Here is a 21,310-nt window from a genome sequence, read left to right as displayed (position 1 = left end):
GAGGAGAAAGGGTGTGGGGACGAATGCCTCCGCTCTTCCCCCGCCCCTGCTTTTATAGGTGGGCCGAGGAGGGAGCCGCTCCTTCAATGGGCGACCGCCGCCCTCCTTCACCAATTCAAGAAGGCCAAGCCTCGCCTTGATGCTCTTCCGCACCATGCACCTCCGTTACCTACCCTGCGCGATGCATGCCGCATACGTGGCTAAGGATAAGGGCGTGGTGGGAAGAGTGAATTGGCGTTTACTCCCCCGTGCGTTAAAGTCATTCACGGTCCATTACAAGAGCGGCCCCACCACGATTGGCTTTACTCAACGTACAGAAAAATTGGAAACTGGCCCGGGCTCAAGATTAATGTAGAAGAAAAGAATATCTCAAGGGGCCAGCCGCTTCTACGCCCTGCCTGTGCACTTATTAGGGCCTACCCCGATGACGCTCGGTAGCGCGTTTGGGGTAGGCCCGGGGGCCTTCTGTTGGTGCACCAAACCCTGGGTCCGTTGCCCAGACTGTGCACACGCACAAGAGCAAGATTATAGCACCAAGCTCTGAGCAGAGCACAAGGATTCAGCGCTTCGAAGGACCAACATGCAGCACAAGGAGACTAAGACAAGCCAGAGGAGCAAGATACCACTAAGGAAGAAACCTCCCTTGCCGGGCAGGCGAGCCTGGCAAGGATGGGGTCATCCCCGGAAGCGAGCCTCTAGGACGTCCCGGCAGGCCTGCCGGGACTCACGAGGGCAGAACCACCTCACCACACCACCTCAACACAACGCACGTCGTCGATCGGTGCGGTGTCAAGCTCCAAGGTGATTGAGTGGCTGCTATTTGCCACATGGCAGCCACTTCCTATAGAAAATGCCTCCAAATGACACTCGTCCTGCGACATGTCGAGCGAGCAGATGCGAAGCTAGCAAAACAGCCCGGCAAGGCCTATCGGGCAAGCTATGATGTGACATTAAGCGGCGCATTTAATGCGCTCTGTCAGCCTGCAGAGTTAGGTATGATAGCACTGTTTGCTATCTAATTAGTGCATAATGACTGATTTTCCACTTTGGTGACCCCTTTGTCTATAAAAGGAGGCCCAAGGCAACCGTAGAAAGGGTTGGTTGTTCGGTTAGCTAACCCAGACACATACGCATTCATACGCACATAACCGTTTCGCCTCGAGGCAACGCTGCCAGGCGAAGCGTGTTGCGCTCACCACCAGTTTCACCATCAATCCACCAAAGCAGGAGTAGGGTTTTACGCCTCACGGCGGTCCGAACCTGGGTAAAGACTGCCTGTGTGATCCCTGTCGTGTTGCTCGACGCCCCTCTGCTCTTTGTGCAACGTGCCATCCCCCCGCCGAACCAGCAAGGGACTTTTGGTCCCATAGGTGGCCGTGGTTTCCCATGACACTTTTAAACCAATGTCCACACTTGATTTCTCTCGAAATTGTGTAGCTCTTCATGCATAGCGTTCACCCAATCCGGATCCTCAAGAGCTTCTTCTGCCTTCACAGGTTCAATACTAGAAATGAATGAGTAGTGTTCACAAAAGTTAGCTAAACGAGTTTTAGAGCGAGTAATTCTCCCGGTTTGAATATCATCAAAGATTTGTTCGACGGGATGATCTCTTGTGACTCTTGCTCTAACTCATCAGAGCTTTTTTTTGGGTTGGGGTGGAACATCCTCTTCATTGTCTTCTTCTCGTTGTTCTCCTTCATTGTTGTTGGCATTGTCGTTCTCTTGTGGAGGTGGAGAGGGAGGTCGATGTGGTTCATCTTGTTGCACTTCCTCATTTCCTCCGTCTTAACGTGTTCCACTTGTGGATGCCTCCAAATCAACTTGTGGTTCACCTTGATGTGAAGTTGAGGCTTCCACTTGAACGGACGAGGTACTCTCCTTCACCTCCTTTGGGCGAATCTTGCCAATGGACAAATCTTGGATTGCTTCCGAAGGATCTTTGTCTCCTACATCAATTGGCAATTGCTCTACTTGCGTGCCATTAGATTCATCAAACTTCACATCTACCGTCTCTTCAACCTTTCGGGTGAAAGTGTTCTAGACATGGTAAGTGTGAGAGTTTGAGCCATAACCGAGTAGGAAACCTTCATGAGATTTAGGGGAAAATTTTGAACGGCGATGCTTATCAAGAATGTACACTTTGAGCCAAATACTCAAAATTATCCAACTTGGGGTTTGTTATCGGTGAGAAGCTCGTATGCCGTCTTGCCGAGAAGCTTGTGAAGATATAGTCGATTTGTAACATGACAAGCTGTCTCAACCGCTTCCACCCAAAAGTGTCTTGGCGTCTTGTATTCGTCAGCATCGTTCTTGTCGGCGTCCTGGGAACGGGGGTGCCCAGACTTGCCTGCCTGCGGCCCACGGCGTGGCTCCACCAACGGCCCAGTACGACCCAACTTCGACAGCAACAACTCAAGACCCTCGCGAGGGGCCAAGCCTCGCGAGGCGGACGACACCAAGACCTCCCTGGGGGCGGCCTCGCTAGGCCGGCTCCCGAGGAGCGGAGATATCTATGTAGGGGGCACCTCGCAAGGTTCACATGACGTGAGCCGTGACGACCAAGGCCAGGCGGGCGCCAGCGGGCGCAGTGTACCAATTTCCTCTTTTGTGCTAAAGAGGTAAGCGCAGGCGAGGAGTCCCGAGGCATCAGGCAAAGGTTTCCATATCGGTGCAACAAGACCAAGACCAGCAGGGCGGCAGGACGAAGGTCACCACGGATCCCACAGCAGCGTCACCACCAGAGCCTTTGGCAGGCGAAGACTACTTTTGTCTGGATAGCTTGTACTAGTTGTCTCCCTTCAAAATTGGACGTTGTGGGATCCCTTCCCGCCTAAATTTGGGAAGAGGACCGGGGCCTCTATAAATAGGACTAGCCACCACCATAGGAGGCAACTCATCTTGGATTGGATCCATACCATCCTCACATCCACCAGCTCATCGAGCTCAGGAACACCTCTCCTCCTAAGGCTGTTCGTCCCCTGTACTAGTTCATCATTAGCCCTCGAGGCAATCCACCACCACACTGGAGTAGGGTATTACACCACACAGTGGCCCAAACCAGTATAAACCTCTGTTTCTTGTGTTCTTTGGGTTTGTCGAGCTAGGCCGTGGAATCGTTGGGTAGGCAGGCTGGGGAGGAAGATTCCTTCGTGCGCACCCCAGAGTTCAAACCTCTCAAGGGTCTGTGGAACCCTGAATCCAACATTTGGCGCGCCAGGTAGGTGTGCGCCGAAGCTTTTCCTCCGTCGATCCAGGCTCCACTGCTCCACCAGTTCCATGGCTGATGCTCGTCGAGCCTGCGCTGAGCCGGGCCGCTCTCAATGCTCGCGTCGCCCAGACGGCGCCCGTCGGTGGGCCTCCCCGTCACTCTCCATCACCTGCTGCCAACGCCGCCACCGGCCCGGCGGGGAATGAGCAGCAGGCTTTGTCGCTACACCCCTCCGTGCGGTGGGACGGACGCACCGCCACCCCGTCGCAGACTCCGGCCAGTTCGTCATCCCACGCTCGCCGCGAGCCCGCGGACACGCAGGCTGCGCTGCTCATGGCACGCAAGCTCCTGCGCTACCGCCCCATCGACGACCTCTACGAGGACTGGCTGGACCGCATCGCTGAGCTCGTCAGCGCCGCTGGGGGCTCTCCTGCACCATCCCTCTCGCTGCCTCGTCCCCCTCCCGCTGCGGGCAACATGGCCCACGGAGCGCCTCCACCACCTCCGCATCAAGACGTCGCCCTCGCACCAAGATGCGCGGCCCCATGGCGCGACCCACCACGGAGGGCGCCCGCGCGTGAAGAAGGAAGCTGCCAGGAGGTCCCTCGGCCACAAGAAAACTCTCCTGCACTCCCAGCACCACCACGTCAAGACCGTGTGCCGCCTGCGGTGGCGGCGCGCGGGTACCAAGACCAGGCTTCGCCCCCACGACGGGCTCCAGTGACTACAGCAGGCTGCTGTGCCTTCACTCCCGAGCTGTGCAGCATCGTCTGGCCCGGAAAGTTCAAGCCCGGCCTGCCTCCATGATACGACGGCACCCCCGAACCCACTGAGTTCATGCGGCTCTACGAGTTGAGCATCGAGGTAGCCAACGACAATGAGAAAGTCATGGCGAACTGGTTTCCCATGGCCCTCAAAGATGGCGCGTGCTCGTGGCTCCTGAACTTGCCCGCGGGATCGATCTCCTCCTGCAGTGAGATGCGCGAGCGTTTCGTCGCCAACTTCCAGGACACTCGCGACCGCCCGCCGGCCGCGGGTGACCTACGGCGCATCAAGCAGCAGCCAGGGGAAACCCTGCAGAAGTACATCCAGCGCTTCAACAACGTTCGCCTCAAGATGCCCAAGGTAACGGACGAGGCCATCATCTCAGCGTTATCTGATGGCGTCCGCGACGTCAAGATGAAGGAGGAGCTCACCATCCACAAGGACCTATGCACTGCTCTGGAAATGTTCAACATGGCAACCAAGTGCGCAAAAGCTAAGGAGGGGCGCCTCTCCCTCCTCGAGCTTCCAGCTGTCGACCCAGAAGACAAGAAGGCTAAGACCAAGGATGTGAAGCGCAAGGGAGCGGCCGTACTCGCGGCTGAGCCAGAGATGAAGCGCGGCTGCGACCACCCGGAGTCGTCCATTCTGCGCCTTCCACAACATACACAACCACAACACCAATGACTGTCAGGAGCTCAGGGCCATCCGTGATGGGCGCTTTGGTCAACGCCCCGAGCACAACGACCGGGGCTACGGCCGAGGAGGAGGATGAAGTGGAGGACGCTGGGACGACCGCGGCCCCCGCCAGGAGTGGCGCGACCAGCCTCGTGAGGACCGCTGGCAGGACCAGCCTCACGAGGGCGCCTGGAGGGATCAGCCTCGTGAGGACCGTCCTCAAGGCAAGGCTGGCCTTCCTTCGCTGCCACCACCGCCAAGGAGGAACGACGATCATCATCAGGACGAGGGGGCTGGGGGCTTCCAGGATCCGCGCGCCATTGCCTGCATCTTGGGCGGCACTCAGGCCCCAGCCTCCCAGCGCATCTTCAAGCAGTTCGCGTGTGAGGTAAACGCGGCTCTCCCCAGGCTCGAGGCCACGCACCCGCTCTGGTGGTCCAAGTGCACCATCACCTTTAGCTCGTCAGACCAGCTCAAGTGCGCGGCAACTATCAGCGCCCTCCCGATGCTCTGCTCGCCCATCATCAGCAACGTCCTTGTCACTAAGACCCTCATCGATGGCGGTGCAGGGCTCAACGTTCTCTCCATCGATACGTTCGACCACCTCCAAGTGTTGTATGATCAGCTGCAGCCGACCAAGCCCTTCTCAGGAGTGACCGACGGCTCCACCACCCCGATAGGGCAGATCCGCCTCCCTGTCACCTTCGGCAAGCGCGATAACTACAGCACTGAGCTCATTGACATCGACGTCGCCCACATTTGCCTTCCGTACAACGCCATCCTCGGGTATCCAGCCCTAGCCAAGTTCATGGCAGTGACTCATCATGGTTACAGCGTCCTCAAGATGCCAGGGAGCTGCAGCGTCAACACGGTCACCTGCGAAAAGAAGGATGCGGTGTGCTCTCTCGAGCGCGCCTACCAGGCTGCAGCGATCGAGGACCCAGACAACGAAGGCACCGCCTACCCTCCTGAGGCCGTCCCCAAGAAGAAAAAGTAGCTGCTCCACCAAGGACCCCAGGAGAGCGGCGTCTCCAGCGGCACCACCTTAGGACCTGCGCCCGCAGATGGGGTGCCTCCCTCCCTCACATAGGAAGGCGCGCTCGGCGCCCTCCTCCAGCTGGGCTTGGGGGCTCTTTTTTGTAGGGCCTCAGACCTAGCCAATGTCACGAGGGAGGCGCTCGGGCACCACGTGGAGGCATGCTTCGCTGCACACTTACCTCATCAGGGCACAAGGCACGAGGTGCCTGGTGCTCAGGAGTTCATCACCAAGACCACCAAGGAGCTCCAAGAGGCAAGACCCATGCGCAGCGACCGCCGCCCACCACCTGGCGCAGCTCTTTGTCCTAGCACGGACGACGAGCTGCGCGTCTGCGTCGACATTCCAGGGCTCAACAGAGCCGCATCTCAGGAGCGCTTCTGGCCCTCGCGCGTCGGCTGGTGTGAAGGCCCACCACACAGCTACGTTCACATGCCCTTCGGCCTGCCGAACGCGGCTATCACCTTCCACCGACTCATGTAGGGCGCCCTGGCGGCTCGCGAGGCCAGGCGCCAGGCAGTCCTGAGGGAGGAGGAGCCGGAACCTCTCGGGTCCCCTGGGAACCGGCCGCCGGACGACTCATGAGGAGCGACTCCTTCAGCACGCATCTTCAACTACTCCAACACCTCCTCAACAACGGTGCAAGGTGACATTTTCTAGTTTACTCAGCTGGGGGCGCCCCTTGGGCTGCATCATCCCCAGGTCGCACGGGCCTGTCCCTGTGACGTGTATCCTTTTGCATCTTTAGCTTACTCTGTTGGAGGCGCCCCTCGGGCTGCATCATCCCCAGGCCGCATGGGTTCTTCCCTGTGGCATGTATCGTTCTTGCATCTATCTGAACTAGCTTGCCTCCTCCTATGAGTCACCTTATGGTTATCGCCTGCTTACCTGTTGCCCTTCGTGGCCTTCCGTGCTGCTGACAGGCCTCCTGCTCATCCTACAACAAGGGCTACACATGTTGGCACGACGCTTGTGCTCGGGTCCGTCCCTGCAACGCTGATAAACCTGAGAGATCGAGCTCTGGCTCGTGGCCCACCCCGCGCACGTCACCTCACCAGGTCCTCAGTGCCTTCATCTTCTTGCGGAACGACCAGTGGCAGGACAGCAAACGCGATTACGAGCTATATTTCCCTCTCAAACTAACCCGCACGAATCCCCGGAGCCTAACTATGGGTGGCCTCGCCAGCTCCTTCCTTTTTTCATGCAATGCACTTGCGCGTTGAAGGGGGAGCTCCTGAGCATCACGCCTCTGGAGCTCTTACTAACTCTCCAGCCCTCACCCCCTGGCCTTGACCACGACATCGCGACCTGGCATACCAGCGGCGGCTGAGCCTCGCTCGAGGTTGGGACCCAGGACGCAGAGCACTTAGAAGAGCGTGAAAAGGGGGGAGAAGCTGGCGCGGGCCTAACCTAGACATACCACCACCGCTGATGCGCAAATCAGGTGCTGCACAAGGAATCGCCTCAGGCTCGCTAAGATAAGTCGCGCATTCAAGTTAGCCCAGCGCTGTGACCCAGGATTTTTGACTCTTGCAGCCTTGCTTCGGCAATGCCGCCTTCCTTTTCTGCCTTCATGAAGCTGCTTGCACGCTAAGGGGGACCTCCTAAGCATCGCACCTCAGGAGCTCTTACCGGACCTTGGGCCGCTCACCTCCTGGCCTTGACCACGGCATCGCGACCTGGCATACCAACGACGACTGAAGCCTGCCTGGGGACTGGGACCTGTCAGCGTAGAGCGCTAAGCTACCGCGAGGACGAAAAGGGGGGACAATGCCGAAGCAAGACACGCAACCGCGAACATCAGGATGGGAATAATATTGACGCAAAAGCACTATAGATTCTTTACATACCCCCACGGGATTCATCTCGATTCCTTGCAGGGAACAAAAGAAGAAGGCTTCCAGGAGTCATATCTACAGACGTCGCCGCCAACGCCATCATCAACAATGGGCCAAGAGGGGCGGACGCCAACCCCATCCAGATCATCGACGACGACGAGCGGATGTTGTCGCCGCGCTCCGGGCACGGCGAGAGCCCGGGGCACGTAGCTGTCGTCGCTCGTCTCCGGAGTCTTGTCAAGCTCAGGAGAGTCACTGGACTCCCAGGAGCCCTCGCTGCTGTTGGAGGAGCTATCGGCAGGACCAAGGGCGGGGTCAGCGCCTGCTGCCGCACCATCCTGGCGGTCCCCTCCAGGGCAACACTCCAGGCGGCCCCCTCCTCGTTGAAGACCTTGAAGAACAGCGTGGAGGCGCCGGCATACTCGATGTGGATGGCAAGGGCCCCCTCGGCGCGGCAAGCGCGGGCGACCTTGCCCCATCCGCGGGTCATGAAGATCTTGCCCGGGGAGACGACCTCGACCTTCGCCCCTGTTGCCGGAGTGCCGCACTCGGCGTGCTGCAGCCACAGCTCGAGCGGCCCTCTCGACAGCATCTCTTCGGCAAAGAACCACGGAAGCTTGATCCATGTACGTGGTGGCATCACCTCCCACACCACGAACTCAGAGACTTCGGCGTGGGTTCGTGGGTCAGCGGCCCGTGCGACCACAGCTTGGCCACCACGGCCGTGACGCGAGCGGCGCGGGGCACCGCCCCCACCTCCGAAGCCTTGCGCTTGGGCGCACAAGGGCAGCGGGTAGCCGGGAGGAGGCCGCTCGTACCAAGGCCTCGTCACCTCCAGCCTCACACCAGCGCCGCGAGAGCAGGCAAACCTCTTCTTCGGTGGAAGTGGCCCCTGCTCCTCGCGGGGGGTTTTCCCTTTCTCAGCAGCGGACAACCTCCTTATCGGCGCCATGGGTGTCGTGGCAAGACGGTGAAGCGAGGAGGAAGAAGAAGGAGCGGGCAGTGAGAAGAAGGAGATGAGCAATGGGGGCTCCGCACCTCTCTTAATTTATAGCCAACAGGAGGCCAATCGTCGACCTCCACAATCGCACGCAATGATGGTTTTCTTCTGCATGCAGCAAGGTCTCGTCAAGTTGAACGGTTGCCGAGGCAGCATGGGGAAGCGGAGGCACCCACGTCCCGTCAATCGCCATGCGTCGACCGGGGCCGCAGGCGGTTGGGGCCTGTGGCGCTCCGCACTTGCCCTTTGGCTTCGCCTCGAAGCCAAGTTCAAGCGCGCCTTGGGCCCGGGGGCTACTGTCGGCGTCCTGGTAAGGGGGTGCCCAGACTTGCCTGCCTACGGCCCACGGCGTGGCTCCACCAACGGCCCAGTACAGCCCAGCTTCGACGGCAACAACTCAAGACCTCGCGAGGGGCCAAGCCTCGCGAGGCGGACGACACCAAGACCTCCCTGGGGGCGGCCTGGCTAGGCCGGCTCCCGAGGAGCGGAGATATCTATGCAGGGGGCACCTCGCAAGGTTCACATGACATGAGCCGTGACGACCAAGGCCAGCCGGGCGCCAGCAGGCGCAGTGTACCAGTTTCCTCTTTTGTGCTAAAGAGGCAAGCGCAGGCGAGGAGTCCCGAGGCATCAGGCAAAGGTTTCCATATCGGTGCAACAAGACCAAGACCAGCAGGACGGAGGTCACCACGGAGCCCACAACAGCGTCACCACCAGAGCCTTTGGGAGGCGAAGACTACTTTTGTCAGGATAGCTTGTACTAGTTGTCTCCCTTCAAAATTGGCCGTTTTGGGATCCCTTCCTGCCCACATTTGGGAAGAGGACCAGGGCCTCTATAAATAGGACTAGCCACCACCATAGGAGGCAACTCATCTTGGATTGGATCCATTCCATCCTCACATCCACCAGCTCATCGAGCTCAAGAACACCTCTCCTCCTGAGGCTGTTCGTCCCCTGTACTAGTTCATCCTTAGCCCTCGAGGCAATCCACCACCACACTGGAGTAGGGTATTACACCACACGATGGCCCGAACCAGTATAACCCTCTGTGTCTTGTGTTCTTTGGGTTCGTAGAGCTAGGCCATGGAATAGTTCAGTATGCAGGCTGGGGAGGAAGAGTCCTTCGTGCGCACCCTAGAGTTCGAACCTCTCAAGGGTCTGTGGAACCCTAAATCCGACAGTTCTTGCCATCTCAATATGTGTCTGATTCTTCCTCCCAACAACTCCATTTTGTTGAGGTGTGTGCATAGCTGAGAACTCATGTGAAATCCCTTCTTCGTAAGAAAGGTATCCACATTGGCGTTCTTGAACCCGTTCCAATGTTGCTTCGAACCTTCTTGATCTTCACTTCAAATTGGTTTTGGGCCTTCCTAGCGAAGTTCCTGAAGATCTTTTGGACCTGTGATTTATCATCAAGAAAGAACACCCACGTAAATCTTGAAAAATTGTCAATAATGACCAAACCGAAAAAGTTACCACCGAGGCTCTTGTAGGTGTTGGGACCGAAAAGATCCATATGAAGTAGCTCAAGCGGTCTTCTCGTGGTCATGATGTTCTTCACGGGATGACTTCCTCCAACTTGTTTTCCTGCTTGACAAGCACTGCAAAGTTTATCCTTGTCAAATATGACATCTTTAACACAAAGGATATGATCACCTTTAATAAGCTTATCAAGATTTCGCATGCTCACATGACCTAACCTTGTATGCCATAACCAACCTTTAGAAGATTTAGCAATAAAGCAAGTACGAGGAGCTCTCTTAGTGAAATCAACAACGTATAGATCACCTCTACGAATATCGTTAAAGACCATATTATGATTATCTCTTCGAAACACTTGGCAATCTACTTCAGTAAATAGAACATTGAAACCGAAGTCAACTAGTCTAGATACAGAAAGTAGATTATAACCAAGAGATTCAACGAGAATAGCGTTCTGAATGGAGCTATCATGGGAGATGGCCACCTTACCAAGGCCAACTAGCTTACCCTATGAGTTGTCACCAAAAGTGACATACTTGCGGGGACCGTCGTTCTCAGCAAGCTCACGAAACATGTCTTTATCTCTGGTCATATGATCAGTACATCCACTATCAAGAACCCATTCCTTTCCTCCGACCATGTAACCACGTAGGTTAGCCATAAGACCAAAGTGTCTCATCGACTCATCAAGATCAAAGTCACTATCATCATCATCATCATAGTATCCGTGTTCAACATCATGTGAATGGTCATCACCTAGGGAAAGTTATTCATTAGATTTATGACCATGACAATGTGCATGTTTATGAATACTAATAACTTGTGAAATAATGCTACTAACGACTCCAACATCTCCTTTGGCGCGCATAAGGTCACGAAGCTCAAATAGACAATCATCAAATTTAGGATCACTAGTATCCATATTTTGAAAAGCAATGGACTTTTGAAGAATCTCATCTAGATTTTTCAAGGAATAGTTTGGAAAGCGCTCCTCAAGATATTTCCATATAGTATAAGCACACTCAAATGTAGGCAAGCACACAAGCAAATTTCTAGGCAATCCTCTCATGATAAAATCAATAGTTCTAAGATTGCGGGTCATGTCAAGATACTCATCGGGGGTAGGATGCAAAGGATCAATGGGGGCGCGTAAGGGCTAGTAATATATTTGTTCAAATTATATTCATTAAAAATCCGAACCATCTCATTATTCCAAGAATTATAGAACTCTCCGTCAAGCATAGGCACTCTACGTCTAATACTCCCAATCGTAGACTCATCCATCTTCCTCCAATGGTGATTAAACCAAAGCAATGGAGACCAATGCTCTAATACCAATTGAAAGGATCGATAAGAGGGGTCTAGAGGGGGGTGAATAGACCATCAACAAGTAAAAGTGGTAGTTTTTCGGTAGTTCAAGTTAAGGTGGATTTGTAGCACAAGTTCAAACATTCACAATACATTTCAAGCAAGCATGACAAGAGTATGAGCAGCGAAAAGAGTAAAGCATGCTAATTGCAAGAAAGTAAAGGGATGGGATTGGAGTGTGCAAACGCAATGAAGACACGGAGATTTTTGGCGTGGTTCCGATAGGTGGTGCTATCGTACATCCATGTTGATGGAGACTTCAACCCACGAAGGGTAATGGTTGCGCGAGTCCATGGGGGCTCCACCCACGAAGGGTCCACGAAGAAGCAACCTTGTCTATCCCACCACGGACATCGCCCACGAAGGAGTTGCCTCACTCGGGTAGATCTTCACGAAGTAGGAGATCTCCTTGCCCTTACAAACTTCTTGGTTCAACTCCACAATCTTGTCAGAGGCTCCCAAGTGACACCTAACTAATCTAGGAGACACCACTCTCCAAAAGGTAATAGATGTTGTGTTGATGATGAACTCCTTTCTCTTGTGCTTCAAATGATAGTCTCCCCAACACTCAACTCTCTCTCACAGATTTGGATATGGTGGAAAGATGATTTGAGTGGAAAGCAACTTGGGGAAGGCTAGAAATCAAGATTCTTCTGGTAGGATTGGAATATCTTGATCTCCACACATGAGTAGGTGGTTCTCTCTCAAAAAATGTATGCTGGAAGTGTAGGCACGTTCTGATGGCTCTCTCACATATGGAGAAGGGGGTGGAGGGGTATATATAGCCTCCACACAAAATCCAACCATACACACATTTGACCCAACTCGGTCAGACCGAATAGAAGAACTTGGTGAGACCGATTCAATTCAAAATGTGAACATTAGGAATCTCGGTGGGACCGACTGGAACAACTCGGTGGGACCGATGTACTAGGGCTTAGGGCAAACATCAACTCGGTGGCACCGATTGCATCAACTCGGTTAGACTGAAGCAATGAGGCAACAGAGCGAATGTTAAGAAAACTCGATGGGACCGATTGCATGATTCGGTGAGACCAAAATAATGCAACAAGTCACATAGTGTTTGCAAGGCCATCTCGGTGAGACCGAGGTCCGTATCGGTGTGACCGAACTGTTATGGTTTCTGGCAGTGGCTATGTCAAATGAACTTTGTGGCGCCGGATAGGAGATATCAATGGAGCCGAGTTTGACTTTGGGTTTTGAACATATCTGGAATGAGAAAGTGGTTGAGGGCTTTGGAGCAATATCACTAAGCATTTTGAGCAAGTAGACCATTAAGCAACACCTCATCCCCTTTTAATGGTATTGGCTTTCCTATGGACTCAATGTGATCTTGGATCACTAAAATATAAGTGAAGAGTCTTGGGCTTTTGCCAATGCATGTCCTAGACACCTTGAAGGGGTTCCACTCCTCTTGTCCTTTCCATGCCATTGTTGAACTTGTCTGAAATACACTAGATAAAAGCATTAGTCCAACAAGAGATATGTTGACATTAATTACAAAATCGCCCAGGGAGCACTTGTGCTTTCACACACCAAAGCAGTGCACTCAAGTATTTCAAAGGTTTGTGTTTACCAATGCATTAATTACAATGCATGCATTCATGCATGCTATGAGTTTCCTTTTGATCCTTGCATGTTGATTTAATGCACCTTGAAGTATGAATATGTGATGGTAAAACTTTCTAAGACTACCCACACTGGGAGTAAAAATAGATGGTAACATCACATATATCTAGGCAAAATAGATGATGTGGCAAGTAATTAATGAAGAAAAAGAGGCATGCGGTAGTATGAGTAACATCACACATGCCAAGACAAGATGAGTCTACAACCTAATAAATGAAGTGTTGCATGATACCACACATATGTTACTCCCCACTATATGCATGTTACTAGTCTAAGTTACTCCCCATTGTGGCTACTCTAATGCCCTGGCCCTAAAGTGAGAGTTGGTGGTGCACGAGGAGGGCGAGATCATGCCAATGGAACAGGACCCGATGATGGAGGTCTTTATGGACCTCACCTTGCTCCACTTCCCCCTTGTGCCTCCTCCCTTTGAACCCTCTAGTGTACGGGGTTCGAATACATCTCATCCGTTCGGTTGATCAAGCAAGGTGTAGGTTTCTTGATTGATGTGGTGTTCGATGATTTGTGCAATGCAAGGGAGGGCACCTGGCCTGCGCAGGCTGCCGCGGCGAGCGCCCTGGGAACCAGCAGCAGTGCCAGAAGTATGAGCGCGGTGGTAGCTTCGACGTGCGCAACACGGCGATGGATTCCATCCTCTCCTCGGCGAGGGTCGAGTGCCCGCACGAAGGTTGTGGGCTCTACGTCACTTACCACAAGCTCGCTGATCACCAGAGCATGTGTCCGCTCACGCCCTCCAAATGCCCCGTGCATGGCTGCGGCTACGAAGGCCCGCTGCTGGCGCTCCCCCACCACATCAGCACCTTTCACCCCATGCCTGTGCACATGATCCAGTACGGCAAGGTGCTCCAGCTGCAGCTGCTGGTGTCGGAGCCGCGACGCTTGCTGTTGCAGAGGAGGACGGCTGCACGTTTTTCATGGTCGGCGGAGCGCTCGACGTTGGCGCGCCTATCGTCGTGTCGGTCATCTGCATCAGAGCAGGGGCGTCCCCACCGCCGCACTATGCGGCCAAGGTGTGGGAAAACGGGCCGCAGGGGGCGCCCAAAGGCATGACCGACGCCATCAAGGTGGAAATAGAGGTGACAAGCAGCAAGGAGCCTGGCGCCATCACCGTGGAGGAGCTAACCTTCTTCACAGTGCCGCCCAAGCTGCTGGTCGGGGCTGGGTATTCGAGGACGGTGTCCCTCCACATTCAGATTGACAAGCTCACCTCCTAAATGATTCCACAGTGCCTTCTATTTATCTTAGTAGTATGCTAAATAATCCAACATTAGATTAGCAGTTGAAGTAGGGTTTAGTATGGTCTACTTTAGCTTAAGAGATGGTGGATTTTGATGGTGATGCAGCAATTACTTCAACATCAGATCAGTAGTTGAAGTAATTTCGAACAGTCGAAGGGATATTTTGTGTCCGTTGGATATAAGATCCTTTTGGGTAAGAAGTAAACCTAAATATAAGCTGCTTATATGCTTGTTTGTTGAGGAAGTGTTGCATACTTCTGTGAGTTGACGCGACACATCAAAGTAGTACTACTAGTAGTACTCACCCGACTGCGCACCAGGCAAACCATGCTCGTGTCGTGTTGGTGCCGTGTGCGGCACACACATTAACCAAAACCTCGCGCCTCCAGCTGAGCCTCCGTGTTTTGAACTTTTCAATCTCAAGGACAAGGAGCAACGTGAACCTTTCATAGAGTCAATCGGATGGTTGAGAACACTACAATTCGTAGCTACAGATGCGTGTGCGAGAGAGGACGAGTGCATGCGTGCACCTCTTCTCTTTGTGTACAACATACTAAACATAGCGTACAAGTGTATGTGGGTGGCATCGACCTAGAGAGCTAGAGATGGTGTGTGCGAGAAGTCCCGAGGACTCATGAGTGTCGGTGTGTGCATGGGAAAGAGGGAGAGAGGTGATATGTGTCGATGTAATGCGTGTGAAAAATGACTAGTCAATAGCTCACCACAAGGCTATTCCTGGCGAACACCCCAATAACCGTAAGATCTGCATCCGACAGTGCCAGTTATTGGACGAAAACAGCCGTAGAAAAAGAAGTGCCATGGCATTTTACAAAACTGCCACACCACGCCCCTCCCCTACTAATGAAACTGCCACACAAGCGTTCGCAACTGCCATGGCCTGCTCCTTGGTGTGATCTTCATTTTTTAAAAGGGATCTAAAATAAAAGGCCGGGCTTTTGGTGCATGGTAGGTGGGGGATCTTGGCCTGTCGGTTTGCTACTGCTCACATGCAGTCGAACATAAGTGATGTACCAAGCCGATCACGTCCCTTCGGTGAGCGGTAGGCCGGACATACCGTCTTTTCATGCTACTGCTCACATGTGGTCACACATGTAAGTGATGTTCCAAGCCGATGCGCGTCCCTTCTGTAAGCGGCAGGCCGGTCCAACCGTGTGTTGGTGCTACTGCTTACATGCGGTCGCACATGTCAGTGACGCACCATGCCGATGCACGTCCCCTCGGTGAGCGGTGGGCCGGACCGACCGTGTATTGAGGTGACGCCAGTGCGATAGGCTGTAAGTTTACCGCCTAACTTAATTTGTAAAGGGTAACACTTGCTTTGGCTCCTTAACGAGATCGTTCGCTAGAAATCCTCATTACATACGTTTCTTGGACGCATACGTGGGCCCGCATTCTCAGAGGCCATCGTGACGTAGCCAGACGCCCGCAACCTCTCGGAGCAAAAAATGAGTAGCCCGCTGCTGGCTATTTATATAATCAATTTAGAAATTCTTAGATTCACATGTGACGCAATATTAGCCGTTCATTGATGTTGATCCAACGGTCTAAGTGCCTGGGATTCGCGTCTACAGTAACCTCATTGTACCTAGCAGTGTCTACGTTCTTGTGGAAGCATCAGCATGTCAGCGTGATCAATCCACGCAAGAAGCTGGCAAACAACACCTCCACATGTGCCACGTGGCTTCATTGATGCCCCCTCCCCCATCATTTTATTCATAAATATATTGACTGAAAAAGAGAGACATCGCCCGAAACAAAAACTTGCTCGTATTTTGTTTCCTACTTGCTTTGCACGTACCGGAAGAGCAAGTATAATAAGGTACGGTTAGCAGGCTATAATGATTAAACAATTATATTTGTGTTGAGTTGGATGAGAGAGAAGAGGAGAGGGAAGGGAAGCGAGCTGTAGATTAAATGGCGGTGCAGCACGGACTCCAAAAACATTGTGAGAGTGTACAGTGGGCCATGCATTAATAAAGTAGTACTACTTAACAACTAGCTACTATACATGTTGGCTATTAGGTTGACTATATATGAAATGGCAACTCCATATAGTCGGTTGTTGTCTATACTAAACCATGCTCGAATTACTAGTGCCACGTCATCTAACAAGTCTTTCAACATGCGTCAAATTATCACGAGGGCTAACTCTCCTTAGAGAAATGTGCTCCACCGTGTACTACACGTGTGTGTATGAGGGAGGTAGTGCATGCACCTCTTCTCTTCATACATGTCCTCCACCTAGTGGGTGTGTTAGAGATTCAGAGAGAGGGGGGGAGATGGTGTGTCGGACATGCCTCTATACATATGTTTGTGCCAAAGAGAGGCCTGAATACATAGTATATATATGGGGAGGGGGCAATATACGAGAAGAGAGGGGGAGGGATCGTTTACATGACATATTGATAGACACGGATAGACGGAAGAACTTTATGAGTGTACAAGCGCTAGGAAGGGGGTGCATGTTGGAAGATGATGCGAGAGGCCAACTAGGCGAAGACAAGGAAGGAGTACAAGTGAGAGATCAGTAACTAAAGAGAGGAGACAATAACATGCGTGGGCACGCTTGTCTGGTCGATGGAAAAAGCGGAAGGCATGGATGATGAGACGGGAAGGGACAACTAATGTGTGTGAGGTAGGCGGTCCTATGTAGAGAGGTCATGGTTCGGTCTATGTGTACGTAGGTAAAGAGGGGGAGACTTAACTAGAGATATAGATTGGACATTTTGTGTGGGGAAATAGCGAGAGACCTAGCTACACATAGAGGGAAATTGATTGGTGCACATGCATGCATGTGTCATAGATAAAGAACACCCGGAGTGACAAAGAGAGGGAGAGGTGTGTGTGTGGTGGGGGGAGGGGGTGCAGCTAGCTTGTGACACTGTACGAGTGCAAGATGGATAACAATAGAGGGGGCGACAGTGCCAGCGTGCCTCAGAGTTAGGGCGGGAGGCATGGATGGTGAGAGGAGGGGAGGGACTATGAGTGTACATGTTTGTGTGTCATAGGCAGGCCTGGCTAGCTAGAGGGGTATATCGATCGGTGTGTGTGGGAAAGAGGGAGATGGAGAGAGGTAGGGAGATCATGGGAGACCGACCTAAAGAACAAGAACGCGTGTGCATATATGCATGCACGATAGGAAAGTTATTGTTATCCACAAGGGGAGGAGGAGTGTGTGTGTGTGTGTGCGCGCGCGCGCGTGTAAAAGACTCACAGAGACGATAATCAGTATAAAGGTGGATTCAAATATTTGAATAAGAGCTCATGATGTTTGTAATTCATGCATGCATGAATATAATGGAGATATGTCTGGCGTGCTTTTGAATCAAATGTGTTATATACTATATTCATATCGAACAAGGCCAAATCAATTTGAATTTGCGATACCGATGGCAGGCATCGTCTGACCACATTGCATCCGTGCATGGACATAACTATTCGAATTTGAGATAATGTGTGTCTTTCAAAGCTAACATCTAATGTGTGTGTGGGCGAGGGGGGGATGCATTGTTGTGTGTGTTAAACACATTATACATATGAAAACAGGGTTTAGATTATTCCGAACGTCTGGCTACGTAGATCATGAATGTACTATGATTTGAATTCAAGATAAAATGGATACAAATATTTGAATTCGAGATCGTATGATACCTGTAGTTCATATTTAAATACGATTACTACTATATGTATGTTTCCTGTAATCAAGATAATATTTAAATGATGGTATAACTTGACAACAATCGTATTCAAATAGGGAAAATTAATTCAAATTTAGTCCATATGGTAGACGACAATATATATATTCATAGGATGGAGTAAAATGTTCATATAAGATGGAAGATCAAAATGTAGGACTACATCCATTATACACTGCAAGATCACCTAACGATATATTCGAATTCAACATAACGTGGATTCAAAATTTGAAATTCGAGATCCTGGCATATGTAATCATATAAAACGGGACATGACTCTTTCTTGTGGTGCGAATTAATTTGTTTTAGTTGTTGAGGGAAGCGTGAATTGATTTGGTATTGTACATGCTAATCTTGTACTCCTGAATTTTTTAGATTTTTCTTGTGGTTTTTGAATGGCATTTGTAGCAATATAGTAAAAGGGGACATGACTTTATTTTGTCTTGTATGAGTTGTATTTTTTGTACACATTAAGTTTGTTCTGCCGGACATGGAATTCGCGCCTTGTTATCCCGAAATTTTCAAGCTAGAGTATCTCTTGTCTCTTCTGCTGTGAAACTCCCGCCTCTTCAACCCGCGCCGCGCCTTGTTATCCCGAAATTTCAACGCGCGCATAAACTCCCTCCTCATCCGAAATCGGTCGCGCAGCCCAGATACGCGAAATCCCCCTTCTACCCCTCAGCGAGAAATGTTGCCTCGATGTTGCATGGTCAAAACCGGTGGGGGAACTTTCGTAACTTACCCCACATTTCGGACAAGCGCGTCCCTAAGCCATGGAACCCCCTCCCTTCCCCTTCGTTCCCCCCATTCCTACACCGAGGCCACCAAAACCCGCAAAACCCCACGCTCCTCCGTCGGCCTCCCGGCCGCCGCCCAGCCGGAGCCTCTTCCCCGATGATGTCGTCCACAGCAACAGCTCGACGTCCGTCATCCACCGCACTGGATGAGGACCCGTCGTCGACCACGTCGTCCCGCCAGTCCAGCCGCCCCATCCTCCACCTCCAAGGAGTTGCCCCGATGTTCGCCTTGTCTATCGCGCCACCTCCATCCCCACAGCGTTATCTTCACCTGCCCGGCCAGAACCGCAACACCCTCACCAATTCCTCTGATGAAGGTGAGGCCTACTCGGCGCCACCAAGGAGGTTTTGCACTCACCGCTGCATTTTATCTTTTATTTGGTCTCACGGGGCTCCCGGTGCTCGATACCGAGCAGCCATGGTGGATCTCCATCGATGGCGCCATCGCCGACCACTTCCTCCATGGTGTATCTCCCCCATGTCATTGCTCCCTCAACGGCGACATCCACACCAGCACTAGCTGTTGCTGCTCCAGCTCTCACTCGCGCTGTTGTTGCTGCTGCTCCGGCTCTGCTGTTGCTGTCGATCGCGCTGCTGCTCTGCTCTTGCTCTCGTTCGTGCTGCTGCTCTGCTCTGCTCTTGCTCGCGTTGCTGCTACTGCTACACGACCTACTGCAGCTACAGGAGATGCTGCTTTAGCTCTCACTCGCGCTGCTATTGCATGAGCTGCTCTCTGCTAGTGTGTTCCCTGCTCGAGTGGTTGCTGATTTAGATCACTGCTTCTCTGCTACTAGTGCTCATGCGGCCTAAACTTCTATTACAGTGCTCTACTACTAGCTAGTGCAATTAGTTTTGTCAGTAAAATTCAGTTTCGACTATAAAATTCAGTTTCTTCAGTTAAGTTCAGAGTCAATAGTATTTACAGCATCTGTTGAAGCGGCCGCGGCGCGGATGATGCTTTATGATAACCCACAAGTATGGGGGGTCAATTGTAGCCTTTCTCGATAAGTAAGAGTGTCGAACCCAACGAGGAGCTAAAGGTAGAACAAATATTCCCTCAAGTTCTATCGACCACCGATACAACTCCACACACGCTTAACGTTTGCTTTACCTAGAACAAGTATGAAACTAGAAGTACTTTGTAGGTGTAAAGGGATAGGTTTGCAAGATAATAAAGAACACGTAAATAAAAGCTAGGGGCTGTTTAGATAAATAAACAATTAAGTTAGTTTTGTTAGAGAGCTTTTTGTCACAAGAAAGTTATTTGTCCCTAGGCAATCGATAACTAGGCCGGTAATCATTATTGCAATTTTATATGAGGGAGAGGCATAAGCTAACATACTTTCTCTACTTGCATCATATGCACTTATGATTGGAACTCTAGCAAGCATCCACAACTACTAAATATCATTAAGGTAAAACCCAACCATAGCATTAAAGTATCAAGTCCTCTTTACTCTCATACGCAAACTACCTACTTACTCGGGTCTGTGCTTCTGTCACTCACGCCACCCACCATAAGCGAATCATGAACATATTGCAAACCTTACAGCGGGGATCCTCACGCTTGCGCGACACGGAGAGCACCATAGGACAACACCACTAATAAAACATACAACTCAAACCAATCATGATCATCAATCAACCCATAGGACAAAACAGATCTACTTAAACATCATAGGATAGCCATACATCATTGGGAAATAATATATAGTGTTGAGCACCATGTTTAAGTAGAGATTACAGCGGGGAGAAGGGATGTTACACCGCTGCATAGAGGGGGAGAGAGTTGGTGATGATGGCGGCGAAGTTGTTGGTGCATATCGCCGTCACGAGGATGGCCCCGACAGCGTTCCGGCGCCATCGGGAGAGAGGGGGGAGAGACCCCGTCCTTATTCTTCCTTGGCCCCCCTAGATGGGAGGAGGGTTTCCCCTCTGGTCCATGGCTTCCATGGCGGCTGAGGACAGGAGCCCCTCCGAGATTTGATCTCTCTCCTTGTTTCCTTCCGTTTTTGTGTTCCTCTTTTCTGGTGTTTCACTGTTTCTTAAATTCCCGGAGATCCCTAAATCCGATTGGGCTAAAATTTTAACACGATTTTTATCCGGATATTATCTTTCTTATGGCGAAAGAAGGGCACCAACCGCCTTACAGGGGACCCACAAGCCCTCCAGGCGCGCCCAGGGTAGGGGGCGCGCCCCTCGAGCTTGTGGCCCCCTCGGTCATCGTCTCGCATTGATTCTTTTTCCCAAAAATCACAAATATTCCAAAATAAATCTCCGTAAATTTTTATCGCGTTTGGACTTCGTTTGGTATGGATATTCTGCGAAACAAAAAACATGCAACAAAAAGGAACTGGCACTGGGCACTGGATTATGTTAGTCCCAAAAATAATATAAAATGTTGCCAAAAGTATATGAAAATTGTAGAATAATGGCATGAAACAATCAAAATTTATAGATACGATGAAGACGCATCACTTTACATCTAGCACTTTTTGGTGATGTATTTACATCAT

General features: G+C 51.8%; 1 pseudogene; it reads left to right on the top strand.

Annotated features, from left to right (window-relative positions):
- Positions 1-14,257, top strand: part of LOC141041107 (uncharacterized) — a 28,898-nt pseudogene extending 14,641 nt beyond the window's left edge.
- Positions 14,258-21,310: the final 7,053 nt, after the last annotated feature.

Source organism: Aegilops tauschii, chromosome 2 (assembly GCF_002575655.3).
Source record: "Aegilops tauschii subsp. strangulata cultivar AL8/78 chromosome 2, Aet v6.0, whole genome shotgun sequence".
NCBI lineage: Eukaryota > Viridiplantae > Streptophyta > Magnoliopsida > Poales > Poaceae > Aegilops > Aegilops tauschii.
The sequence above is the reverse complement of the archived record's forward strand: the minus strand, read 5'-3'. Positions and strand labels throughout refer to the sequence as shown.